The sequence below is a fragment of the Oncorhynchus clarkii genome, chromosome 5 (assembly GCF_045791955.1).
Source record: "Oncorhynchus clarkii lewisi isolate Uvic-CL-2024 chromosome 5, UVic_Ocla_1.0, whole genome shotgun sequence".
Taxonomy (NCBI): domain Eukaryota; kingdom Metazoa; phylum Chordata; class Actinopteri; order Salmoniformes; family Salmonidae; genus Oncorhynchus; species Oncorhynchus clarkii.
In genome coordinates, this window is record NC_092151.1 from 67392911 (window position 1) to 67420619 (window position 27709).

Here is a 27709-nt window from a genome sequence, read left to right on the forward strand (position 1 = left end):
AATTTGGGTGCCCGTCTCCCTAGGTGCGGAGAGCACTGTCCTGGAAATGTAATTACACATTGAACAGTTTGAACAGATTAACATCCAGGCTGTCTGAGCTGTCATCTTCATGAAGCATGTCAAACCCCCCTATGTCCCTGTCACTGCCAGAGCGGAGCCCAAACAGGTGTCTCTCTGTCACCCTGCAGCACACACCAAGATACAAGCACCGTGTAACCACTACGTAACCATTCGTTGAAGATTTCTGCCTTTGGCGAAACCTTTGGCAAAATAGTGTAAAATGAATAAAAAACAAGAAATTCTACGTTGAGTACTATCTCATACATTTCTGAATGTTTTGATCTAGCTCCAATGTGTTGACTGTAAGCAGTAGAGAAGGAAGCAGTGTTGGGGAGTTTTGAACTAAATATAGTTCAACTACATATTGTCGTATCTTGGTGGTAGTTGAACTAAATTCAAATCTTGGTGTTTTCAGTAAATTACTTTTTTGCCATTTAGCGGTGTAGCTAACTACTTGAACTACACTTCTTTTGTTAAATCAGACCTGCCTAATTGTCACTTTTTGTGTTAAGTTAACATATTATATTATGTTCACATCTGACCCCAGAGTGATCTATTATTGCAATGTGTAGTCTATGACATTTCAGACTTAGTTATGATAATTTATCAGAAAGTAGTTTGAATGTAGTAAACTATCTTTTATTAAAAGATAGCTTTAGTGTAGCTCAACTTCTTCCAGTGTGAAGTAATTGGTATCTTGGTCAACTATATTTTCAGAGTAGCTTCCCCAACAATTCCCCCAAAACATTTTTACATTTGACATTTTACTAATTTAACAGGCACTCTTATCCAGAACAACTTACAAGAGCAATTAGGGTTTAGTGCCTTGCTCAAGGACACAGATTTTTCACATAGTCAGCTTGTTAACCACTAGGCTACCTCCCGCCCCTGACAGGCATCAGGGTAGTGAATGTGAAGTGGGGCCCTCACCTAACCACTGACCTCTACAGAAACACAGCACTCAGAGCTCCCAGGCCAGGCACTGATAACCCAGTCCAGGCTCCACACTAAAATAGCTATATGTCAAACAGCGTTTGGGTGCAAAATGCTGTCTTTTGATACACATCAATCCACAGTGAGCCCAGCTCCTGAACTGAGCCCAGCTCCTGAACTGAGCCCAGCTCCTGAACTGAGCCCAGCTCCTGAACTGAGCCCAGCTCCTTAACTGAAACCAGCACTGAAATATTAAAGAGACTATTCTTAATGGGGTGGTAGTCTATACTGACAACGCAATCCCTCTACCAGTGGAACAAAAATACACAACATGTGATCTAGCTAGCTAGAAGTGCAAGTTGAGAGATCCAGGGAAGTGCAGCAAGGCATGATGAATCATGATTCAGACTTCAGAGTTGAATGGTAGACTATTTTGTTTACATTGAGAATCAAGGGTCATGGGTACTAAGTAGAGTTAAGTGGTCTAGGGAGAGAACAGGAAGTGACTCGATGCCCTCTGTGGAACACATACAGGACTGTAGAACCAGTGGATCTGTGTCTGTCTGGCTCACGGTACACAGCAGAGAGCCCCTCAGTCATCACTAGAAACACTCTTTTTACGCCATTTCGCCCAGTGGGCGGTGCTACAGTGGGTGTGGATTTAAAAGTGCAAGGACTGTCCGATGCGCGTCCATGTTCAACGAGAACCCTCCGCGTGGGACCTCATTCTTAACCTCTTCACCAACATCACTAGGGTGGGTTTATACGTTATTGTTTACAATTGCATTTTCATATTAGTACATAATTGCTTTATTTGAACTAACGATAGCTAGCTACCAAGTGGCTGGACCAGTTTTCCCAAAAGTGAACGATGTGTAATGTCAAGTTTAGCATACTAGCCAACCAACAATGTCAGTGCCGCTATCAAGCCAATCTACTAAATTTACCTGAATTAAAAATATGACTAGATTTAATCTAATTTCACTGTGATGGTTAGTCAACATGCAATAATACCTGTATACTCTCAATCATTGAGATTAATTATTTGCGTTTATATGAACAAGATCAGAACTACTGAGCCTACCCTTTACCCCTCCCTTTTCAGTGACTGATGTGAACTACAAAAAAAAAGCCAACCAATACTTCAGGTCAGTACGATCAATGATCATGTATAAATACATTGATATGCATGATACGTGTGTGAGTTGTACAGTAGTAGCATTAGCTCTATGTGTGTGAGCATCTCTCTCTATCTCTCCCAATGCAATCATTATTTTTTTTCTTAACAATAATGAATTTGGTATCAGCGATGCTGGCTTAATTAAACCCGGTTAATCTGATGGATTTTGTATGTCCTTGGTCTTATTTATTTGTTTGAGGGCCTATACATGAGGCCAACTTTACCATATTATCCTGGAGGAATACTCACATACCCAGTCTCATTACTTTGTGTGAATGATATCTCTCTACTTAAAACAATGCGAAATTCAAATACAAAATAATTTGTTTAGCTTCTTTCAATTCTGTGGCTGCATGAAACAGCAAACATAACGTGAATTCAGCGATTACAATTGTTTACTTAATCTTTGTGGCTCCCTGATGAAACAGAATAAGATCCATTACTGTAGTCAGGCTTAGCCAACCAGTACTCTATGGCTTAGCGGTGTGTTGAGTAGATTCTACCATCCAGACTTGAGCAAGTGCTTGGCTCGTTCTCGATCAATGTGTGCACCAATGACTGTATATGGTGTGCACCCGTATGCACGCTGAAATCTAAAGCACCACCCACCGGGCGAAATGGCGTGAAAAGAGTGTCTCCAGTCATCACAGACACCCAGGCTTATTGTTCGTGGCAGCCTACCTGTTCCTCTCCAGCAGGCTTTGATCAGTCGATCGCTGGAAAAGCATCACCACCAGGCCTACATCAGATTCACAATGAAGTAACTGACAGCCCTGATGCCACGGCAGACAGGAATACAGAGGGGAAACGCAGGGGCACCAGTTCTTCCCTATAAAACATAGGGCTAGACCTCAGCCTAAAGATACGGCAAGGGTTACATATCACACGTTTAGTGCTATGGGGTATGCCTTTGAGGATTCACACAGTCAGAACACTGCAATCCTAAGGCTTTACTCTATTGGCCCCAGAGGTGAAGGTCCTGTCTAATGCAACACAATCATGACCTGTGGTTATCCTCTCTTCATCACACCGGTTGTAAAAAAAATAAAAAAAACTGCATGGCCATGAGTTCAAGATGCAGAGGGACAGGATTGTCTCCTGTGGGGGATTAGCAGGAGCAGGAGAGCTCTTTGCTTTGGAAGACCTGACAGGACGCTTACAAGCTGCCAATGTCAGCTCAGGGTGGCGGCCTGTGGAGGGGACGCTGACCTCAGGTTAAAAATATTACACTGTCAGGGGCATCTCCTGTTGTCTTCCTGTCACCACCTGAGCTTCACATGGGCAAAACAAAAATAGGGTTTTGTATTGTTTGGAAATGTCCTCTGTAAAATAAAGTAATGTGAAGTCTCAGATACCTAACTATTGATCTGAAGACCTGCTGGGTAGCCTTTAAATGTCAGCTTTTAATTTCCTTCTACTTCTCAAAAAAATATGTATTCAAAAGTCTTGTTTCAGAGCTATCAGATTACAGGAAACGGTGACAGTCATTTAAAGCAGCCGTCAGACCTTTTGTTTGGATAGGCATTCACAGCCTTTTGTATTGGTATCTATTATTTAACCAGAGAACCAGGAAGTTCACGCTTTGGGTCTTTACGTGAAAGGCAATCTATAAATCCATTGTATGGCCATGTACGATTCAAACAAGTTTAATTAGGCCTTTCCTTTGAGTGTCTGACAGTCAAGCTCAATATCCTCCAGACAATGTAGAAGGTCAGACATAGAGAGACAATAATACCCTCTGAGTTCAAAAAGCATTCCATTAACCTATTGAGGACATTTTTACAGCTGAGGCAATAATAATATAAAACTGCTAAAATACTTTGTATAACAGACTCGGCACTACTGCGCTATGGGCGCATTTTCAAGCATATATATACAGCATATAACTAAGTTACCATATGTAGCCTATAGATGTTTATATACAGTGTGAATATGTATGCATACTTTGAATGCGTTACATGTATTGATTGTGTGTGTGTGTGTGTTTTCCATGGTCAGCTTGCCACACTGCTTCAGATATGAAAAGACTCCACTGCCTCCAATGTAATCGGCAGAGTGTTTTGATAGCTCTCAGGCAATAAAACACAGCGAGCTTTGACGCATGCTGTGAGCATGCAGCTATCTTTATTAGCCTGGTCTTCATTTCTCGCCTGCTGAATTTTCAGATGGATAAACCCTCAACCAGATAAATATGAGGAATATTGATATCTGTGTGCCACAAAGTATCTCTGTGCTCACACAACCCTCCCCTATCAAACATGTGTCTTCTCTAACATCCACACAAGTAAAGAGCAGAGCGATGCATACTGACAGCCCATGCTTTTAATATATTCACATTGGCAAGAGAAATGCACATGCTCTAAATATTAAGTACAATCTCTGGTCTCTTGAGGATACCTGGCTATTTCTCTCCTACTGAAGCATTTCCCCTCTATGATTCCCTCCTGTATGATTTAGAGGAGCTGCCAGTCCTACAGGTCCACTCACCTCATACGGCCAGGCTAGAACTAATGACAGCCTCTACAGACAACAGTCTCCTGCTGCAGGACGAGGACCAAGAAGATGGTCAAATCAAGAAATGAATAAACCTAATTCAGAGCCAACTGATGTTCCTCTTGCTTTAAACATGGCAGAGTTAATTTGCTCAGTCTAGCAGCTCTCTCCATCTCTTGCATCTCTTGCAGCATTTTTGCTCAGGGTCCCCCGTCAAGCCCACTCCAGAGCGCTGGAATTGTCAGAAGTGATGGATGACTATCAACCTTCTGCTGTCTTCCGGACCGCTCCTGGGAGATTTACAGGCCCGCTGACTACCAGGCATGAAAACCAATCTGTTTTTCTCATTCCTCCCTCTCTCCCTCATACCACCTCACTCTCTCTATTTCAACTGCCTCTGTTCCTAAAAGCTTTTCTAATGGAGAAAGTGTGAAAAACAACACAAATATTCACGCAAACAGAAAAACCAATTTGTCTCTTGAAGGGCATTCTTACCATGTCACTACACCATAACATCTTTATACTGACAGGCTGGTCTCTGACAACCTATCTGCTGACTCTACATCCAACTTCTCCACAGGCCAAGTCACAGAGACTACCCATCTATATGTATGGGTTGTAATTATAGCATCTGAAAGGTGTGAGGCTAATTGTGCTCTCAAAATAGTAATTACTTTATTATCATGACTATTCTGGTGGACATAATGATCGTTAGAAGGCATTATGTTAATGCAATTAAATGGTTTCATTCTCCCACTAATTGGGGGTATTTTCCAGGGTCAAGTCCTTAAATAAGCAAAGTTGCATCTAAACCCTCCTTTGGGCTAAAACCTGAATAGAGAACAGGAGTGGACTAAACTGTGTAACTCATATAAAATTCCAAGAATGTACTAACGTGATTGGACATAGACTATAATGTCAGAACAATAAGAAGACCACTTATAAGTCTTGTCTTGTAAGTCTTACAAATAATTTTTGCTCATGCAAAAACCCTCTTCATCAGTCCTACCATGTCAATAAAACTACAGATTGTACATTTAGGCCTAATGGAAATTTACTGGGCTAAGACATATGTTGCAACTCAATCAATTTGATGTTGCAATTATGTTTTATATGACCACATTTGATCTATGACTTTTCAGTAAAAAAAAATTAGGAGACTAGGAGACATGCTGAATGGTGGAATACATTTCTATTTAAGTATAGGGAGCTGATACATCTCTTCAGAAAAGAGGGTAATATACATAAATTAACATGTAAATGTTATTTTGATTGCAGTCTAATAACATGCAAAAGAGCGTTCTGACTAGCTTTATCAATAATTTGAGCTTGTGAAACGTGGCCACCTCCTACTCCTGACTGCAGTGGAAGCCACTGTAATGGTACCTGAGCAAATGATCTCTAGCCTATCTGTCAACCTATTACACAGTTTATGCTGAGGTTAATCAGACATGTTCACATTTTTCATTTATATTCTGTGGCTCATTAAATTCCAATGAAATCTTCGGAGGGCCCAAATTTCTCCCAGATTGGAATCCTGTTCCTGTGCTGAGACATGTTTATGATGTATTTAATTATGTTTATTTGTCTATCTATTTTTGCACTGCAGCAGAGACCGGGTGGTGTGATTACCAAACATGCCATCATTGCAATGAACATCTAGACAGGAATGAAGGCTGAAGTATACCATCACAGAGCTTAGCACACACACAAGCTGAAAAGCATCAGCTAATGGCGTCCTGGGATATTTTTAACTAACCACTCTCACACTGAATCCATTCCCTGACAGAGAAGCACTTTTCTGGAAATGGTTTCCATTGATCTGGCTGGGGTATGTATGCTGACTGGTTTAGTCATCCGTCTATATATCCCCACACAATGAGTTCCTATGCTTACCTGAAGGTGATCCAATGGAGCTGCTAAACAGTTTGAGCCTTTACCTTCCCTCTCACTGATCTGTCCACATTTAAACCTTCATCCTACAGCTTGAACTTCAAATCCTAGCAACCTCGGGGTCAAAAACCAATGATATTGTGAGGAGGCAGATGGGCATTGCAGAGAACCAATCTGGTCTTGCCATCTCTACGCCTGGTGTTGGGTGTGTGGGTTAAGTTGAGTATTTTAGATTTAGCCACTGGAAGTGTTTCAGTCAAGCGCGCAAAAAATATCAAGCATGAAAGTAAATATGTTATTTTGGTTTTCGCTCGGTCTGCATTAATTACAACACAGCCATTGGTCAATCCTGGCACATTGCTAAGAGCCATGGGGCGAAATATTAGTCATTTTGAGATGAATAATGCATTACTGTCTAGAGGGGAAGTGCCAACATCTAAGAGTGAACCCAGGATCCTGGCTATAAATAACAGGGCTGGACATCTCACAGAGCCCACACCAGCAGGTGCTCTCTCATCTCTCTACTACGCACATGAATATGCAGATCTGAGAAAAGGCCAAATAAATAAAAGCATCAGGGGTTTCCTGTGATAGTAACTGATGGCATTTGACCCTGCTACATTCTGAGGGGGAAGATGATAGATGTGCCATTCAGTCTTACAGCTGTTCACACATCAACAGAAGCCCAAATTAAAAAATGTAAGTAGCATGGCTTTATTGCTCATGACACTCTGGAGGGTGATATGTCAGGGCCGTTATGATGGAGAGGAGAGGGGGAGGTTAATGAGTGTCCAGCACCGTTGGCAGAGGCATATTTTCGGCCTCGCCTCACTGTCAAAGGCCTTGACAATAGCACACCCCAAAATAACATAGACACCAATTTGAAGGGGGGAAAAGAGAGCAAACCTTGGTAAACAGGACCAACAACAAGGGGGTCCAAGGACATCACAGTCATGACAACAGTGCTGCGTTGGCAGGAAGTGATGTCACAGGTCAACGTTTTTAATGCAGTGATCCCCAGGGGACTTGGACCCCACAGCCTTGCCGGATCAGCAGCGGCTGCTGAGAGAGCTCAGTGTGAATGGCTAAACATCTCTGAAGAATATCAATCTGGCTGCTGTGCACTCCTCACTTGTGAGGTAACACCCTAATTCATTTATCAGCCGCCTCTGTAGGGCCTGCTCCATGCTTTTTATTTCCCTCCTTCCCCTTCTTCTTTAACCCCTCTGTGTCTCGGCACATCCTACAGCAACAATGGCTGTGGGAGAGTATTGTAATGCGGGAGGTACACTCTGCCCCCATCTGTTGCTGCAGTGTTTGCACTCTGGCTTTGATTGAGAGGCTGTAAAAAAGCAATCTTCTAGACTAGGGCTCATCTACATGCACGCTGCGTGTCTGCCCACATGCCTCTGAGGGAGACAGTTAAAACATGGCACACAGTTTATTATGGAGCCATGCTGGTTTTAGCGCCAAGGGCCTCTTTGTTTGCAGATTATGAAAAAGGATCGAAACGGACAACTCTGCTGCATCTGCTTGTGTCAACAGCTTGGAAAAGCAAGAGAGCAGAGTAAAGTGATATGTGGTTGTCTCACCCAGCTACCTTAAAATGAATGCACTAATTGTAAGTCGCTCTGAATAAGAGTGTCTTCTAAATGACGCAAATGTAAATGTTAAATGTACAGAAGTACAAGAAAGAGGACAATAGACTCAGACTCATCACTTGAAACATGTGTTGAGATGTCTAATGGCTTTTTGTGATGCCTTTATAGCACTCCGCTAATGTAATGCATCATGACTCCAAAAATGCCTGCTTTTTATTGAATGCATGATCGCATTAACGCAGAGTAACCTTTGCAACGTCATGCGTAACAAAAAGTGATGGTTTTCCTGCAGTTGACTGATTACAGTCTGATAACCATGGAAAACACCACACCCACCATCGATTCCCAGGAAAACAAATCAATAAACACAAGCACACACAACTGAAAATCCAAGAATTCTTCAAGCTCGAAACCTACAACCAGCACACCTTACAGCAAATCCATACCTTAAAGAATGACTGTAGCTGTTTCTTATTACATTTAGAACAAATGTTCCCTCATCCACCTATAAACAGACCACTATGTATCTTAGTTATGACACCACTCATGAAGTTATCTAGTTCTAGTGGAATGCTTGATTCAATCATAGTGTAACATGGTTTACATTTTAAATTGTTGCGTATGAGCTGCCCCTACTGAAGAGTTGTTAACATTTCATTGCGGGATATACCATTAAATGGGAATTACAGGAGAAAAACAAACATTTTCAATTTGTACTGCTCTTGTAGCTATGATAGTTTGCATTTCCCATGATAAAAAGACATCCTATAAAACCTCTTGATGAGTATTTCTCCACTGACACACCATACTCATACGTGTGTTAAAGAAAGGGATTAGTGAGTTGAGAATGTAATGCTGATTTATATGCAGTCTTTCACCTCCGGTCGCTGGGAGTGGGAATATCTCTCGATTGAAAGGCTTTAAACTAAAATATTGTACCCATGTCCCGACAGGGTACAGCATGTGTCACGCCCTGACCTTAGAGAGCCTTTTTATTTCTCCTTTTGGTTAGGTCAGGGTGTGATTTGGGTGGGCATTCTAGTTGGTTTATTTCTTTGTTGGCCGGGTATGGTTCCCAATCAGAGGCAGCTGTCTATCGTTGTCTCTGATTGGGGATCATACTTAGGCAGCCCTTTTTCCCACCTTCAGTGGGATCTTGTTTGTGTGTAGTTGCTTTCTGCACTGTATGTAGCTTTACGTTCGTTTTGCATTTAGTTGTTTTTTGGTGTCATTTAAAATAAAAGTATAATGTACGCCTACCTCGCTGCACCTTGGTCTCCTTCTAACAACGGACGTAACAGCATGCCATTTGTATTAAACTAACTAAAGTACTATCATGCTGCATGATATTAACTGACTGAATATAACATAAAAAGATAACAAGAACAAATTTGACATTGTATTCCGATATAGATTTCCCTCTGAAATAGGAGCACAGTAGGATCACCGTCATTTCATTACTTCCATATGTGCAGCACATACTAGCACTGCACATATTAGTGGAGGAAGACTGCAGGTAAGGTCACAGAAAGGTGGGAACAACAGACAAAACAAAGTTAGGATGAATGTTGGCTTACATGCCAAGATTTAAATTAATTGATGCTACAGTACCATACCAAATGAATCAACACAACATTTGTGCCCAAAAGGATCTGATAAATGCATAGATAAAGTAATCTAAACAGTCTTCTCCTCTCATATTTCAGTATAAAAGAGAGGCCTAATTAAATGCAGGAGTAAAACCCATAAAGATGCTAAAGAGAATATCAGTCCAGGAGATCAAATTAATGAATCCACCACATAGATAAAACAAGAAGAAGAGGGAGGGAGGAAAGTTTACACAGAATGAAAGAGGAGAGAGCGCAAGAGAGAAACAAAAAAAGGTTATGTTGATGAATCTGAGTTGCCATAGTGATAGGAAGGAGGTGTGTCACTCTTGGATATGAATAAGGATCATCAGTTTGGCTGCGTTCGTAAATTCACCCTGGCAACCTACTCCGATTTCAGAGCACTCTGGTGTGAGAGTGCCAGAGCGCAGAATAAATAGGGGAATTTACGAACGCCCTAAACTCGGTTGTTATGACAGGTGTAAGTAAACATCGACAAAAAAACGGAATTAAATTGTTGCCAGTAACACAGTTACAGTCATTAACCCTCTTGATAACAATAAAACACTCTAGCAGCTCTGCTGGTAAAATGAATGACGTGTTCTCTCATTTGTGTCTGGAAATACAGTACGTTCAGAAAGTATTCAGACTTCTTCCAGATATTGTTACATTACAGCCTTATTCTAAAATGGATTAAATAGATTTTTTCCTCATCAGTCTACACAGTGCACTCTGAACAATCCGAGAGCAAAACGCTCTGAATTTCAGAATGGACAATATGACAAGGCTCAGAGCAAACACTGACAGTCTAGAGAGGATTTACGAACGCACCCTCTGTGTATAGTAGCTTTAGCTAACTGCTTTACAAGCACATGATTGGTCAATGGCTGAGACACCTATATGTGACACTTGCAGCCCGACTACTAATATCTCTCTTATGGAAACTCAAAGGAAACAAATCAAAGTAAAGCTCACATATGAGCAGCTGAAAAAATGAGTTTGGTTGTTTCAGTCGTATGTAATCATTGCTCATTAACAGTTTACTTTAGAGATCAGATTGATTTGACTGGTTTATTCCCTATCTGCCATAAGGGGATTACAGGAGAGCTGACTTCTCATGTCTTAAACACAAACAGCCTTGGTATGGTGGAGCAACACAACCGCTGAGCCACACCATCAACAACGTGCTGCTGAATGGATACGCTTAGTGTGTGCAGGTTATCCAGCATTTTACTCTCCTTTTTACAACCAGTGTTTGTGCACCTTATAGAAAAAGTGTATGGTACTGAATGTTATGACTAGGTACTTACTGTTGAAGAGATTGTGATCCCTGTATTTGTACCACTATCCAGCGTTCAAATTGAAATGGACTGATTGCAAGCTGCTATGAATGAGGATGTCTGTTGAAGGGCTAAAATGTTACATCAGTCATGCTAAAACGGAAAATATCTATAGATTGTGTGTTAACAATTTTTATGAGGAACATCCTCAAAAGAACAAATGTTTTTCAACATGTACATGCATACAGTAGTAATTCCCCATGCTGACAAAGATTAAACTATGAAATACCCAAAGTAAACTGAAAAAGGTACATCAAATAATTTCCCCCCCATTCCACAGTTGTAGTAATCTAGCAATGCTTTAAATATACATTAAAACTATGTAATTAGTTCTGTTGGCCTATGATCGGCAGTTTAAATAAACAATAATCAATCACAATAGGTTAAAAAAGTCATTTGAACGACAAAAAACTGTTTAAATGATTCATGTATTAGGTTAATCACATTGTCACGCCCTGATCTGTTTCACCTGTCCTTGTGCTTGTCACCACCCCCCTGCAGGTGTCGCCCATCTTCCCCATTATCCCCTGGGTACTTATACCTGTGTTCTCTGTCTGTTGCCAGTTCGTCAAGTCAACCAATGTTTTCTCTCAGCTCCTGCTTTTCCCCAGCCTCTTTTTTTCTCGCTCTCCTGGTTTTGACCATTGCCTGTCCTGACGCTGAGCCCGCCTGCCTGACCATCCTGCCTGACCCTGAGCTTGCCTGCCGTCCTGTGCCTCTGACCCTAATCTAGATTACCGACCTCTGCCTGACCTGACCTTGTCATCAAATAGAGTATGTCTGAGTATGTCTGATGATTATTCCGTCTGATAAATCATCAGGTAAAACCCTTTTTTAGTTTTAATGCAAGGAACATCCAAATAATGAAATCAGATTCAGGCAACAGGACACCTGTCTGTGAACATAATGTAATAAGATAGATGCTTTAAAGTCTAAATGTACTGAACGATCTCTTTAAATACTGCCAGTCAGAGAAGAAGTAGAAGTAAATGTTCAGGGACGCATTTCAAGCAAGGACGGACATACACCAATCCTCTGTGCTCTAAAGGTTGAGTGGAAGTCACCCACCCAACCTCTAAAGCTTGGAGGAATGGGATTCTTAGGTCTGTGTTGAATGACATCACCTTTGCACACCATGAACAAAAGGTAGCGTGAAAGAGCACTGCAAATGGACTCGAGCTTGATTAAATGGTCACTGAGTCGGAAAGCAGCCCTGATTTGATCTGTGACCTCGCACCAAAATCTTTTTAAGAAAAGATTAAATGAATACACCTTTAAAGGAACCTGTGGGACGATGTCAGGTTCCCTTCGCCCCAAACACAGAGGTAGGAAAAATGGGTTTGAGGGCCCAGGGAGTCACTACTACATCAACTGCAAACACAAATGGCTGTCATTCCAGGCTCAGCACAAGCCAAAACAAGATCGTAGACGAGGGCAACCGCGATTTTCACCACTCATGCAGAGCCTTCTAGGCATCACTTCTGTTTCATTAGAGAATAGTGTGCAATGAAAGAGACTGTTACTGATGGTTCAAAGGAAAGTGATGTTTGTTGACTGACCCCATTATTTTTTTCCAAAGCAAATTGATGATCCAGTTTTACTGTGAAACTTTCCACATCTACAGTAGTTGAACTTCAGTTCAAAGTGAGTTTCCTCCACAACTGAGTCTGAATAGCCTGCTCATTACATTGTTTTCAATGAATAATATTGAATAATAGTAATATTTCCCATGTCTTCGAGTATGTATGCCCTACTGAATCCTAACTTATAATCTATCTATACCATAATACTGTTCTACTTGAAGAATGTCTTTCTCATACCTCATTATTACCCACCATGCATCATTCCATAAATACTGTACCATACTGCAATGCATCTAAACACTGTAAAAGGTTTCCCAATAGACTTTGGTGATGAACCTGAGAACTATTCTTTATCAAACACTGATTTAGTTGGAAGAGCATGAAGTTAAACATTAAACACTCACTTTTTATTGAACCCTTCTTGTTTTCAACACCAGAAGAGTAATGTGCAAGAGCGTGGTTTTCAATAACTACAGTAATTCATTTACTAATGCCAGTGTGGTATCAATCTCATTCTGCAAATTATATTTATGCAGCTCCACACTGTACATATTTATTCTCCTGTAGTGTTATGAATGATAGAGAAACAGCCTATTACAAACATTTACTTAAGTCCTGTTTATGACTGCAAGACAAATGGTCTCCGTTTGCTGTTTAGAAATAACATCAAATCACTGTCAGTATCACATAAAATCACATGGCACACACATAAAGTCAATGCCACTTTTTGGCTTTCAGTGGATGAACATCTCTGAGATGGTGGTGCATAACGTGTGGTTAAAAAAAGTGAAACCCTCCATTGTTCTGTGGAACGTGGGGCCATCACTTTGGTAGACCCACATCATTTCAATCAGAGACAATCCAATCACAGGTGTTTTTATTGCAATCAGACAGAGAGGGGCTGGGACCTTGGAAGAAGTGAACTGCTGCTTCAGAGAATTTCAGATCTGTTGAACAGCAGGGACTCAAATCATGTGTCTATGAAGTCTTGATTAGAACGACTTTACAGAGTCAAATGTAGCACGAGCACAAAACACATCATTTAGCGTTACATTTTAAGTGAAGAACACCATGCAAAGACGTCAAAGCTTTGTCAAGGGATTATGTAGATGCCTTTAAGAAACTCATAATAATCCATTCTTATCAGCCGTATTCAAAGAGGTACAAATTGGAATGGAATGGCTGACAAAGTTGTACAAGTGATTTTAGTAGTTTAGTGCTTCAGACCAAAGAGGACCACCAAACACAAAGTATAACAAAGTTTAACAAAGTAGCCTAGTCTTCACATTTGTTTGTCACACACTGGCTAAGCCTTTTGGAGCACTCCCTCAAATGTGGATTTGAGACAAATGTATACTTTGTTCAAATAAATTGTATTTTTACTACTAAGTGCAACATTCAACCAAGAGACAGACACCACTTTTCCATGTCAGAAGACAAAGTTAAAGAAAACGGCAATGTGATGGTGTAAGCACACAACGCCATAGGGAGTCAGCTGAAAGTAGCCATTTCTAAGGGGTTTGCTAGGATTACAGTACATGTGTGCTGAGGGCAGGAGAATGGCAGTGGAGGGAGAGAGATGTAAGGAAAGCTGGGAAGGGCTCATCAGAACAGGGACAGAGTTCCAGGTAGCAGCTCAGACTTCCCACCACCACTCCCTGGGCCAAGGTTATAGCTCTTATGGCTAATTGATCTGCAGTGTTTTAATATGACTTGAAATGAGCTATTCGTTATGCTAATAGGGGGCGAAATTAATCTGATGGCAGCAACCAGTCGTAAGGCCTGTCATTTTACTCACAACTTCCATTTGACATGAGTAACGAGCCCACCTGGCCCCTGGAATTCTGGAACTACGCAAATAAATCCTCCCTCCCCTAACCCCAGTGTGGGGATGGAGAGCATGGGAAGGTGACTTTCATGGAACAGCAGAGGGCTGACTCAAGCAGTCCTGGGCTTAGGCAGGCCACAGGAGTCTCCTAACAGCCCAGCCTCTCTATATGGCGAGAGCAGAGGGTTTTTAAAGAGAGCTGCAGCCTGTAATGGGCTGGAGCCAGATATCATTATCTCTGTGACTCAGGATAGAATTATCTTCCTCGTCTTGCTTTATTGAGTTGGATAAATATAATATCTCGCTCCGATCCATTATCTATTTATACAACAGACCCTAATGCATTCTGTCTTCTTTTGACAAATTCAGAATGTTAAAATCTATGAATAGCCATGCTATGCTATTTTTACATCAAGTTCACTAAACTACTAAAATGTAATCATAATTATAGTTAAGGAACTATGCAATGGTTACTGAACATTTAATGTTTTACCTGCTGGACAAAATACAAATGTACAATGAATTTCTGCTTTAGAAGAGGCTTCAGAGTGATTTTCTAAGGTACAATATTCAACCCCTGTCACCACATATTTGAGTGTTTGATCTGTCGAAAATGCAGTAAATGAGAAGTGCTGTATAACAGGGATTCTCTTTGATCTGCATGCTGCAGTATTTCCTACAGGAGGTCACCTTGACATGACACTCCACAACCAGAGGAGAGGGTGAAGGTGGTGTCTCACTCCTCTTTCCCTCGCTGGATTTGACAGGTAGGGAAATATATCAGCCAGGCATGACAGCTATGAATGACCCCCCCATCATATCCAGATAATATACTCTCCAATGTAAGCCAGAGCCCTTCAGCCAAGGTACTATGAAGCTCAGTAATGTCTAGTTGGTCGTCAGACAGACTAACCATAGTTCTCCAGCAGGAATTTAAGCATCTATGCCTGCATTCAACGTTTTAACAAAGATGGCTTGAAAGTGTGACTTCTCTGTGTCTATCGGTCTGTACAACGAGTACCTGATCTGAAGTTGTCTAAAGTGTTACTGCAGTTAGATGCATTAAAGTAATTCAAAAGATGCAGTAGGGGTATAACACTTGAGGGCAATTATTTGTTGTTCAGCACAACACCTTGCAGTTACTCCCTCAATAAAAAAAATATTGTTTTGTTTCTGTCTAAGCTTGTGGTTGGACTTGTTCCTAAAACCATGACCCCATCACCGGCTGTTTAATAGCCCTATGTTCTCTTCTTATTTGTTTGTCTGTCTGTCCTGTCTGTGAGGGTTTTTCTGTATTTGTGGGGGGTTAGGGCTGGGACTGAGCCAGGTGTTTGGATCTCTGCTGAGTGTTCTAGCACCTTCTCCCTTCCTCCTGGTTTTATGTGACATCGTGCTGACAGGTCAGGAATGTAGGGATTAACCTGAAGAGATTTCTCCCTCTCAACCATATTGAGGTAGTGCCCTTGAAATTCACAAGGACACATTATGTTGCTGTATGCTACTGGTGTTGTTTTCAAGCCCAGCCTGCAGTATATCACTGAGCAAGGAAGCCACAAAACATTTGGAAAAATGAAATGATGATTTGAGCTTGACACTAATGAGCATTATCAATATCTTTGTTGTTAATATAGCGCGATAATTCACACTGCTTCCTCTGCCAACGAGTCTCATCAGTTCAGTTCAGTTGAATAACAGTGGTAGTCGTCTTTTTACACATGCAATTTCAGAGTTCTGCCACACATTTAGAGGTAGAGGTCAAGTTGAAAGAGAAGAGAGAAAAACTAAAGAGAAAAAGAGAAATCAATGCAAAGCACCACCAGGATACAAAGAAAACCATACTGCTTACCATTTGTTGAATTTTCTTGTGCCCAAATACTGACAGGTCTATTTCTCAACAATTAAAAAAAAAGAGCCAGGCATAGCAGAGGACACCTAATTACCCAGCATTGTGTGGAACAATAAAGCCCCCGATAAGCCACGATAGAGAAGCTAGTGAGTCTCTATCTCTGTGTGTGTGCATGTGTCTGGAGATGGCTATGGGCAGTGAGATCTTGCTCCCTTTCGCCTGTGCAGCAGACAGTAATGAAAGTCATTCAAATGACTAATGTCTTCATTGGTGAAAAATTAATGATTTTTTTAGCTTGGGTTAATGGACGTGTCAAGCAGAGAAAATGAGTTGTTTGAAAGTAAATTACTGTAATCTATATTTAGTCAACTCTGTAGCCCCATCCCAGCTACCAACAGCAGCACCCTCCTCTCCCCGTTGTACCCGACCCCACCAGCCAGAGCACTCAGTGGGCGAAGCGCTGCCCAAACTTATTTAGCTTCTGCCACTCATTTGATTCATTTATGCATTTTATTTCTAATTTCTCATAATCCGCAGATAACCTTCTTTTGGGTTCAAATACCATATATACTGAGATAGACTGAAGCCATTTTGTCAGAGAGCTTTCTTTTTCTGTTTCTGGAATAAAAGCTGAAATACAAAACTGTCTGGATGGAGGAAAGAAGAGGAGTAAAGGAAATATACATGCATTCAGGCTTAGGAAATGTTAGTCATATAAAACATGGCATTTTCAGCAGTCTAAAAATATATGTCTGGCAAAAAAAATACCAAATAATTACAGAAGTACAAAAAAGTGTCTTCTGCAATTGGTCAATACAGGTGGTAAATCTGCATCTCGTTTGGAACAGACAGAGATTACTCATCTGACGACACTATTCCTTCTGCAGTTGGTCAATACAGGTGGTAAATCTGCATCTCGTTTGGAACAGACAGAGATTACTCATCTGACGACACTATTCCTTCTGCAGTTGGTCAATACATTTGGTAAATCTGCATCTCGTTTGGAACAGATAGAGATTACTCATCTGACGACACTATTCCAGGGAATCCATAATTATGTGCATTGCACCAAGATTATTTTGTGCCGAGTCAAAACCTCTGCTTGAGCAAGGTTACCAATGGGTTAATAAAAGAACAGAAGATGGTTGGCTTCAGCAATGCCAGCTGATGTATCTATTTATTATAGAAGTAAACAGCATAAAGCTCCCTGAACACAGAGAATTCAAAAATAATCTTAAAAGTTGCCACTGGGGGAGCCATTGATGTTTATATGTTCACATTACAGCTCTAATGGGCAAAAGTGTGTGTGTGTATGTGTATGTGTGTGTGTGTGTGTGTGTGTGTGTGTGTGTGTGTGTGTGTGTGTGTGTGTGTGCCTCTCAGACAGCAGCTTGGCAGTGGCTGTGGGGATGCTGGGCCAGAGAGGTTACGTGGAGGTGATTGCACAAAAACATTATTGTGACCCTCGCCCCACTGTTGCCTTAGAAAACCAGTCACGACTTACAGATTATGATGTGTGTATTCCACTGTATCACTTTCAATGCTGTAATATAGTAATGTGCGAGGTAAATTAACTCAAAATGGCAAGAAAATGAATGTTACAACTACTGTATAACCAAAGCTCTTTGATGCTCCCTTCCATTCCAGCTATTCCCTCAACACTCACTTCAGCCCTGCACCTCCACAGATGCTCACATCAACACACAGCTATGTTTTGCACCAGTTGAGGACCCTTCACACTGCTGCCTGGTGAAATAAAGAAATAACTTGCGTGAGGACCCTTCACACTGCTGCCTGGTGAAATAAAGAAATAACTTGCGTGAGGACCCTTCACACTGCTGCCTGGTGAAATAAAGAAATAACTTGCGTGAGGACCCTTCACACTGCTGCCTGGTGAAATAAAGAAATAACTGGTGTGAGAAGACTTATGATGACTGACAGACGGCAAACACAACCATGTGTACCTTGGGCCACAACTTGAACACTTTCAGATAGAATACCATTACCAGCCGTGGTAAGTGAGTTTGACAGTACTGTGATGAAACAGGAGGCAGCGCCAGGTTTCAATGGGCCAGCTGCAGCCCACACAATACCCAGCACTGATTCACCCTCTCCTCTCCCAACACTGGAGATCTGGCAGTAGAGCTGAGTCCAAGCCATATGTGAGCCCTGTGTGGATACCAGGCTGGGCTGGGCACTCAGCCTGCTCTGCTGCAGTCACTGAGTGGACCTGGCTGGCTGATGCACAATCTCTCAGCAACAGGGTGTTCAGAAGGATGTTGGCTCCATGCTGTTTTTTCCAATCAGTCTCCTGTTCATAGTACAGCATGTGTTAGGCAGATAACAGATTCCTTCACAGATTTATCAGTACAAAATGAAACACTGATTCTTTGGAGTACACTATTATTTTGTTATGATAGGATGTAGCTAGACTATGTTGCTTTAAAGATCCACTATGCAGAAATCACTCCGCCATTTCCTGGTTGCTAATATTCTAATACATTACATTACTAAAAGTATGTGGAAACCTGCTCGTCGATCATCTCATTCCAAAATCATGGACATCAATATGGAGTTGGTGACCCCTTTGCTACAATAACAGCCTCCACTCTTTTGGGAAGGCTTTCCGCTAGATGTTGGAACATTGCTGCGGGGACATGCTTCCATAGTCCGAACTATGAAAAACAGCCTGAGACCATTATTCCTCCTCCACCAAACTTTAAAGTTGGCACTATGCATTCGGGCAGGGAGCGTTCTCCTGGCATCCGCCAAACCCAGATTCGTCCATCAAACTGCCAGATGGTGAAGCGTGATTCATCACTCCAGAGAACAGGATTTCCAGAGTCCAATGGTGGCGAGCTTTACGGTACTCCAGCCAACGCTTGGCATTGCGCATGGTAATCTTAGGCTTGTGTGCGGCTGCTCGGCCATGGAAAGCCATTTCATGAAGCTCCCGACGAACAATTCTCGTGCTAACGTTGCTTCCAGAGGAAATTTGGAACTCGGTAGTGAGTGTTGCAACCGAGGACAGACCATTTTTACGCACTACGCGCTTCAGCACTCGGCGGTCCCGTTCTGTGAGCTTGTGTGGCCTACAACTTCACAGCTGAGCCGCTGTTGCTCCTAGACGTTTCCACTTCACAATAACAGCCCTTACAACTGACCATGGCAGCTCTAGCAGGGCAGAGATTTGACGAACTGACTTGTTGAAAAGATGGCATCCTATGACGGTACCACGTTGAAAGTTCTTGAGTATGGCTATTCTACTGCCAATGTTTGTCTATGGAGATTGCATGGCTATGTGCTCGATTTTTTTTTCCCGACACCTGTCAGCAACAGGTATGGTTGAAATAGCCGAATCCACTAACTTGAAGGGGTGTCCACATACTTTTGTATATATGGTGTAGTTCGCCAAATTTCAGTTTATGTGACAAAACAAGGAAGTATAGTGTAGAGAATCATTATACCATCTAAACCGCTATGAAATACATTTTCCGGAACCAAAAAATGTATTTTCAGCTCTTTGAAGCTGGTGTACAAAACCAAAAGTAAAAGACGCAAAAACTAAACTTAATAATAGAAACAGCTAAATAACGCTTCAGAATTACCTCTACAATTCAAAAACCTAACTTTAACCGGGGCTTAAATGTACTAGTATGAAAAATTTACTTGAAAACAGGCTTGTATGAGGTGCATGAAGTGGCCACCTTTTATGGTTAGCACTAGTTCTGCTATACAGACACTAAGAGTCCCAATAGAGCCCTCCCTTTCTGTCTGGCTGCCACAGACCATCATCCTGTTCCACAGAGAGCTCCAGCATGCAAACCACGCTAAAACGCCAGTCACAGCAAAAACACCCAAATAGTTATTTTAGACATGTCAGAGTGTCTTACATAAGCAAAACAGTTCAACACACTGTACTGTTTCAAAGAATACTCACACAGACAGTTTCTTATAGGGGAAACAACTGCACAAACAGCACATAAACAACAATCCAGGGAGACAAAAGTTAAAAATAGAATATTGGGGCCTGTACTGGGCAGACTACCTCAGGCCAATGCACAGAACAGTGATAGGAATATACATAGAAGGTATTATCCGCTACAAAATACATTATATTAGCCTAGGCCTACATATAAAACATGTCTCCTTTCAAACACTCCAGCTAATGTTTCTAGTTAAATCAGTAAACCTGACCACCACCTCCATTATCAAAATCCTCAACAACAACCTATATAGTATGTCTGCCCGTTATAAAACAAACAGGCATCTGATTTACATTATTACTGAGTTTATTGGGTTTAAACAAAACTACCTATTGAAAAGGTCTAATTGCTAAATATTTGGTAAAAACAAAAATCGCCATAAGCCTGTAATTTTTAGAATACAATGAGGAAATGATTCCATATTGTGATCAAGTCAAGCTATGTTGTTGTTGTTATTGTTGTCCCTCTCGGTCCCTGTTATCTCAGCTTGAAGCTATGTTTTCTGTTTTATTGTTCCAATCTAAATGAATCACACTCGCAGCTTGAAAAAGGTGACCTGCTTGCTAATGAGCCATAAGTGCCAAAGCTTATTTATGTGTGTGTTTATCCCAGACAACAGAAACATATTAAGCTTGCTGTATTAGGCATTAGCTCTAGTTGTCAGACCTGCAGACTGATGTGTCCTCAGCAGCTGTACATCTGCCCCACTGTCCCTGAGCCTCAGCCCAGCTCAAGTTATACCACTTAATTTCCCCCATTTTTTTTTATCGCCCCAGTATTACATTGTCCAGAGAAGGTGACCTGGCTGCTCCACCATAAAGAGCAGAGGAGAAGAGAGCAGTGGTGAGTGGGGAGCGATGGCTGCTGGTTCAGCAGAATGTGAGCAGCTCTCCCCCTCCTCGTGCCAGTGTCTGGGGAGCCCAAGGGCGAGCACTCAGCTGTCACCTCCTTCCTATGTCCCAGCCGGCCGGCCGCACCCAGTCCTGCCTGCCACACATCAGAGCACAGAAGGGCTCGCCTTTCACTGCCACCACCACCTAACACTCAGCTTCCACGTGCACACTTCTGATTTTCGAAATGTGCAAAACCCTCACTGCCACAAACCACTGCCTTCATACTAAACAGCTCCCCTGGGACAAGAGGGAGGGAGGAAATAAATATGTTTCTTGATGCCAGAGTTTCTGACAGAACCTCACACTGCACACTGAGTGTTACTAAGTTTGTCAGCGGCAACTGTGAGCTGTAAGTGTGAGTGTATTCCAACAATATGTGGCGGTATTCAGAGACAATGCTTCCTGACAGCACTTTAATATCTTCACATTTATTATTGTTCATGGAAATGCTCTTGGCTACTCCTGAGATGAAGATGTTTATCTTTCAGTTCAGACAGTTACAGCAAATCTAATACTGTGTAAGTACCACAGTTTTCAAAGGCAAATTAAAATAGTAATTCAATCCTAAAAGTACTAATAATAGTATTATTAACTACTATCTACTAGTATACTACCTAATATTCTAGTAGTCAGCCAAAATCAGTTATGATTCTAATTTCACATTAGGCATACAGTGCCTTCGGAAAGTATTCAGACCCCTTGACTTTTTCCACATTTTGTTATGTTACAGCTTTATTCTAAAATTGATTAAATAGTTGTTGTTTTTTGGCAGTGATTACATCCTCAAGTCTTCTTGAGCTACGACGCTACAAGCTTGGCACACCTGTATTTAGGGGGTATCTCCCATTCTCCTTTGTAAATTGAATGGGGAGCATCGTTGCATAGGTATTTTCAGGTCTCACCAGAGATGTTCGATCGGGTTCAAGTCCGGGCTCTGGCTGGGCCACTCAAGGACCTTCAGAAACTTGCTCCGAAGCCACTCCTGCGTTGTCTTGGCTGTGTGCTTAGGGTCGTTGTCCTGTTGGAAGGTGAACCTTCGCCACCAGTCTGAGGTTCTGAGCGCTCTGGAGGAGGTTTTCAAGAATCTCTGTGTACTTTGCTCCGTTCATCTTTCTCGATATCCTGACTAGTTTCCCAGTTCCTGCCGCTGAAAAACACCCCCACAGCATGATGCTGCCACCACCATGCTTCACCGTAGGGATGGTGCCAGATTTCCTTCGGATGTGATGCTTGGCATTCAGGCCAAAGAGTTTGATCTTGGTTTCATCAGACCAGAGAATCTTGTTTCTCATGATCTTTAAGTGTCTATTATGGAACTCCAAGCGGGCCATCAGGTGCCTTTTCCTGAGGCGTGGCTTCCGTCTGGCCACCACAAAGGCCAGATTGGTGGAGTGCTGCAGAGATGGTTGTCCTTCGGAAAGGTTCTCCCATCTCCACAGAGGAACTCTGGAGCTCTGTCAGAGTGACCATCGGGTTTTTGGTCACCTCTCAGACCAAGGCCCTTCTCCCACGATTGCTCAGTTTGGCTGGGTGGCCAGCTCTAGGAAGAGTCTTGGTGGTTCCAAACTTCTTCCATTTAAGAATTATGGAGGCCACTGTGTTCTTGGGGACCTTCAATGCTGCAGATCTGTGCCTCTACACAATCCTGTCTCGTAGCTCTACGGACAATTCCTTCGACCTCATGGCTTGGTTTTTGCTCTGGCGTGCACTGTCAACTGTGTGACCTTATATATACAGGTGTGTGCATTCCCAAATCATGTACGATCAATTGAATTTACCACAGGTGGACTCCAATCAAGTTGTAGAAATATCTCAAGGATGATCAATGGAAACAGGATGCACCTGAGCTCAGTTTCGAGTTTCATTGCAAAGGGTCTGAATACTTATGTAAATAAGGTATTTGTTTTTGATTTTTAATAGATTTGCAAAAATTTATAAAAACCTGTTTGCGCTTTGCCCTTATGGGTTATTGTGTGTAGATTGATGATTTTTGTATCATTTTTATAGACTAAGGCTGTAACGTAACAAAATGTGAAAAAAGTCAAGGGCTTGAATACTTTCCAAAGGCACTGTATGAGTGTTCTTCTGAGTCAGAGAGAACAGAAGAGCTTGGCAGTGCTGTTTGTTTGTTTCCCACAGAATGTTGAGTCATACACCGTGTATTTTGAGAAGATAGAACTTGTAGGACAAGTCTGCCATGTCAAGGTCAACTGTCTGCAGCAGGATGCAAACAAAACTAGCATGGCAGTTCACTCTTCTAATCAAATCAAATAGGAAAGAGGCTTCTGAGTGTGATATATTTCAGAGGAATAATAACAGCAGCTTAAAATGCTCTTGATCACATTATCCAGCCATCACAAAATAGGATGGCGAATGCCCATTACAAATGACTTAAGCACTGTAGACCAGTAACTCAATATGGGGGGGGGTGTGAGTAGTGGGGGGTGATCGATAATAATTATATTCCTCTTCCAACCCCCAAACCTTTTCAGTAGTGTTCCTCCCTTAATAAAGTAATGATCTGACATTAATCATCCCATGAATTTCTAGGCTCGATAACATAATTAACATTAAGATTTTTTTTAAATGATTTGACACAGTGATCTTAAGCCAAGCCTGACTAGTCATGCCTAAATTGCTTAAGGCAGCAGAGCAGGTAGTGGGCGTGAATTAGAAGTGATCAGTGTGAGGGCACATTTCAGGACACTGTCTCCCTTCCCCATTATGTGATTCTTCACAGGAATTCATCATAGCACTACATTCAGACTGTAGAAATCAACATTATTTATGTAAATGGGTAGAAGCGAGGAGGAGTAATACAAGTGAAAAACAAATAAATCGAAACACAGTTAGACTTTTATTTACGTCTTTGTTGCTTTTGAGTTAGGGTTGTTTTTTCAGAGAGGTTGTTTTATAGGAGTTTCAACAGGCAGTGTCTCATGCCTGGGGAGGCCTAGGGCTCCATGGCTGTGGTGCTCCAGGGCCCCTCTGCTCAGGTGGGCCTCCATCATTCTTTGACAGTTCCATCTGATTTAATTTGGTTCAGGTGGAACAAATAGGCAGGTGGGAGGTAGCTAGCACCGAGCTGGGAGATCGCAGCCACAAGAAAAAAAACGTGTGAGCTGGAGGGGGTGGGGAGACTGCCAGCATCTGCTACTTCATTAGCTTGTGAGTCTAAAGAAGCACTGTAACAGCCCAGGCTGACAGAGAATGAAGAAATATCTACCTGGAGTCAAACGCAGAGCCAGAGATGCTCCATTTGTCACCATGAGAGTTTGCAAACTCCAGGGGAAGTTGTGGAAGGAGCACAGGGAGATGGGGAGATGGGAGTGGGAGTCAGGGAGAAGCTACTTTTTCACCTTCTTTTCGACACAAAAACAAGTATCACACCACACAGGATACACTCTGACACTAAAACATTATTTATTAGAGGTTAAGTAAGAGAAACCACTTGGGGAAAAAACACAGCCCTAAGTACTTCCAAGCACTAACAGTAGTGAACGTGTGGACGAGTGGAAGAGGCCTTTAAATCTCAGTAAGAAATTTGGGGTTGTAATCCAGAAGTTGGTCCTAAGAACAGAGTGGGGTTAGAATTGTCCCTCAAGAGTTTTGAAAAGCTGAAAAAAAAGCACAATCAAGGTCCCTATGATTTTAATTTTAATTGTTTTATTTAACCTTTATTTAATTGAAGAAGCTGCAATGAGTCTCCCCTTGTCAGAGCCGTGTGTGAGAGTAATATTATCCTTGAACTGAAGACCATCTATCAGCCGTGGTCAGGGGTGAGGTCTGGGGGCCCTCCCCGTCCCCACTAACTCCTCTGCTCTTATCTCCATCCTGCTGGAGCATGGAGCAGCCTCCCTCTGCTTTCTGATATACTACCCTCTACAGGGAACAGACATGACTGACAGTACAGTCAAAGGGGAAAAGTTCAGGATTGATCTCTAACTTCAGATGGATGGAATATTGTTCAAATGTCTAAGTGATACTGTGAGGAAACGCATACATAATACATAACCCACTGTGCAATGTAACTCTATCAAAGTTCTTGTGCAGAGTGCAATAATCTAATTGCTGATTGCGTTCATGATGATAATGTTGTGCCAGACATACACTGCCCAACACCAATGTGTATTGGCATACTTCATTAGAAGGTGATGGGCAACTTCAATGGGGGTGGGGGCCACAAGAACTCTGAACTTATTACGAGGGGCCGCAGTGGCTCACGGGTCTGTGTACCCGCATCCATACCCACACATGCAATCAGAGCCGGCCCTAGACTTTTGGGGGCCCTAAGTGCAATTGTGTTTGGGGTTTTTCTCCTACTGAATGTATTAAGAGTGAAAATAGCTGTTAAAATTGCTGTTGAGAGGAACACACTGAATAGGCCTTGTGCATTTATGTATATGTGTAATTACTTCAAATTGTAATACAATTATTAGGATTTCTGTGTGCTAAATGCTGTCTTCACCAATCTATTCCTCAACTGGTAATTTAATGTTGTCACTGCAGTAACAAAGAAGTGGTTTTGGTCAAATATCCAATATATAAATCTTCAAGTGACATTACTTTACAGAAGGTGTTACTGGGGGTATGACATTTTGTGGTTTAATCAGCATAATCACCTTGATGAAAGTGAAATCACATTGACTGCAGTACAATACAGTTGATTAGTTCTGATGGGAAACAGTGGCATTATAATCAACTGTAAAAGTAATGGATATTTTTCTTTGTCCTTTGCCACGTTACTTAATATGTCTGGCCACACCATTCTTCCTCCCACCATCAGTACTGGTTGCAGACAAACAGCCATGCACTCATAACTAAAACATGAGCCTAAAACTACAGCTAGAAGCTATACAATACCAGTGTAATAATATTCAACACATACAGAGTACAACCATTTAAGATGATTATTTCCCAGTTATCAACACTTGAACAGGGTGACCCCTACAGTAACTCAAACCTGATTCCATAATGACCTTGACTTTTGCAAACGTGTGAGCCATAGCCAGTTCATCAGTAATGTACCGCAGCTCTGCAAACGAGAGCAAATGACGGAGAGGCGAGCGCTTGACAGCACTAGCAATCGGTTAATTTCTCTTGCACCTTTCCTTTGTTGTAAATAAAACATTATTTCAGATGTTCAATTAAGATAAGTACCCTTAATTTAAGACCTCAGTCAATGTACGACCATCATTATTCAGCCCAGAGTCTAGGTCTTGCTTCAGCTCCCAGACAATTACTCAGGGTCCCCAGCAACCCAGCGAAATTGCAGTCAATTTCTGGAGCACTCATTTGCTTAACAGGGAGAAATCAGGGGATGTGAATCAGAACACCAAGGTATGGAGGAGTAGGGTTGCAGGGAGAGTTAGCTGGCTTGTAATCCAGGGACCTTCACCATGAACTACAGTTGTGAGTGTTTTGAGCAAAATCAACCCCAGCCGACTTGCCTCGACGAAATATATCAAGTCCTTGAAAGGAAAAAAGCTTCTAAGCTCCCATCTGATTTCAGGACTTTGTGTTTGTACTTCGTTACAGCAGCTGATACAAGATTAGATAAACACTGCGGTATCTGTGGCCTGCATCGGTTTCGTTCGCAAAGTGCATTTTCCAATTCTAGAGATGACCTTCGCAAAGGGTTGCCAGACACAGGAGCTAAGGGGGAGGGCACACAACCCTGTCTGTCAGCGACTCCTCAACACCCACCACAGAGATTGGGATCCTAAGGATTTCCAGACCAGATGTTTAACTATTATCCATATGGCAGTGAAACAGAGTGCTAGCTAGCCCTATATCTCATACATTTTCCTTTGCATAAAAGTACCAAAATGCTTCTCATTGAGGCGTAGAAAATGCAATACTGCTGAAGAATGGCCTGAGGACTGGAGGAGGTTGAACTAGTTTTCTTCCGGGGGCTGGAGAGTCTGGTCTAAGCTGGACTATAAAACTAGCAGGGTAATTTCAAATGCCTCTGGGGAAGATGAGCTGCCTAGTCTTTCCTCTTGACTGGCTCTCTCACCTCCTCCTGACTCCCCCTGGAACAATCTAATCCGGAGAAATGGACTTCTTCCAAAGTCGTTGGCCCCTACTGCCAAGCCAACCACTGGGCTGACACAGTGAGAGAAAAACATTGTGCGCTCCACACCCTATATACCATTGTGTACTGCAGAAGGGAAAGTTGGAAGTTGGGAAAACTGATTACTTGGTGTTGAAAGAGGTGAATCAATCTATAACAGGTGGATAACATACAGGAGGAATGGAATTTCAATGAAACAAGCATTGCAGTAATCATGGAAGGTTTTTGATGTATTTTAAAGGCAGTTTCAATTAAGCTACATCTTCATATGCCTTGGTTAGAATTAATCATTATTACAATTTTACGTTACTTTCTGCTTATTTGGATTCAAACCCAACTGCAGTAAAGCTACAGGTAAGGCCAAGGTAAAAGGCGAACAAGATAATGTTC

At 41.9% G+C, this 27709-nt stretch overlaps 1 protein-coding gene across 1 annotated transcript in view; it reads right to left on the minus strand.

Moving 5' to 3' along the window:
- Nucleotides 1-27709, minus strand: part of LOC139410181 (AGBL carboxypeptidase 4) — a 409027-nt gene that overhangs the window by 263335 nt on the left and 117983 nt on the right. The gene's annotated exons all lie outside the window — the stretch shown is intronic.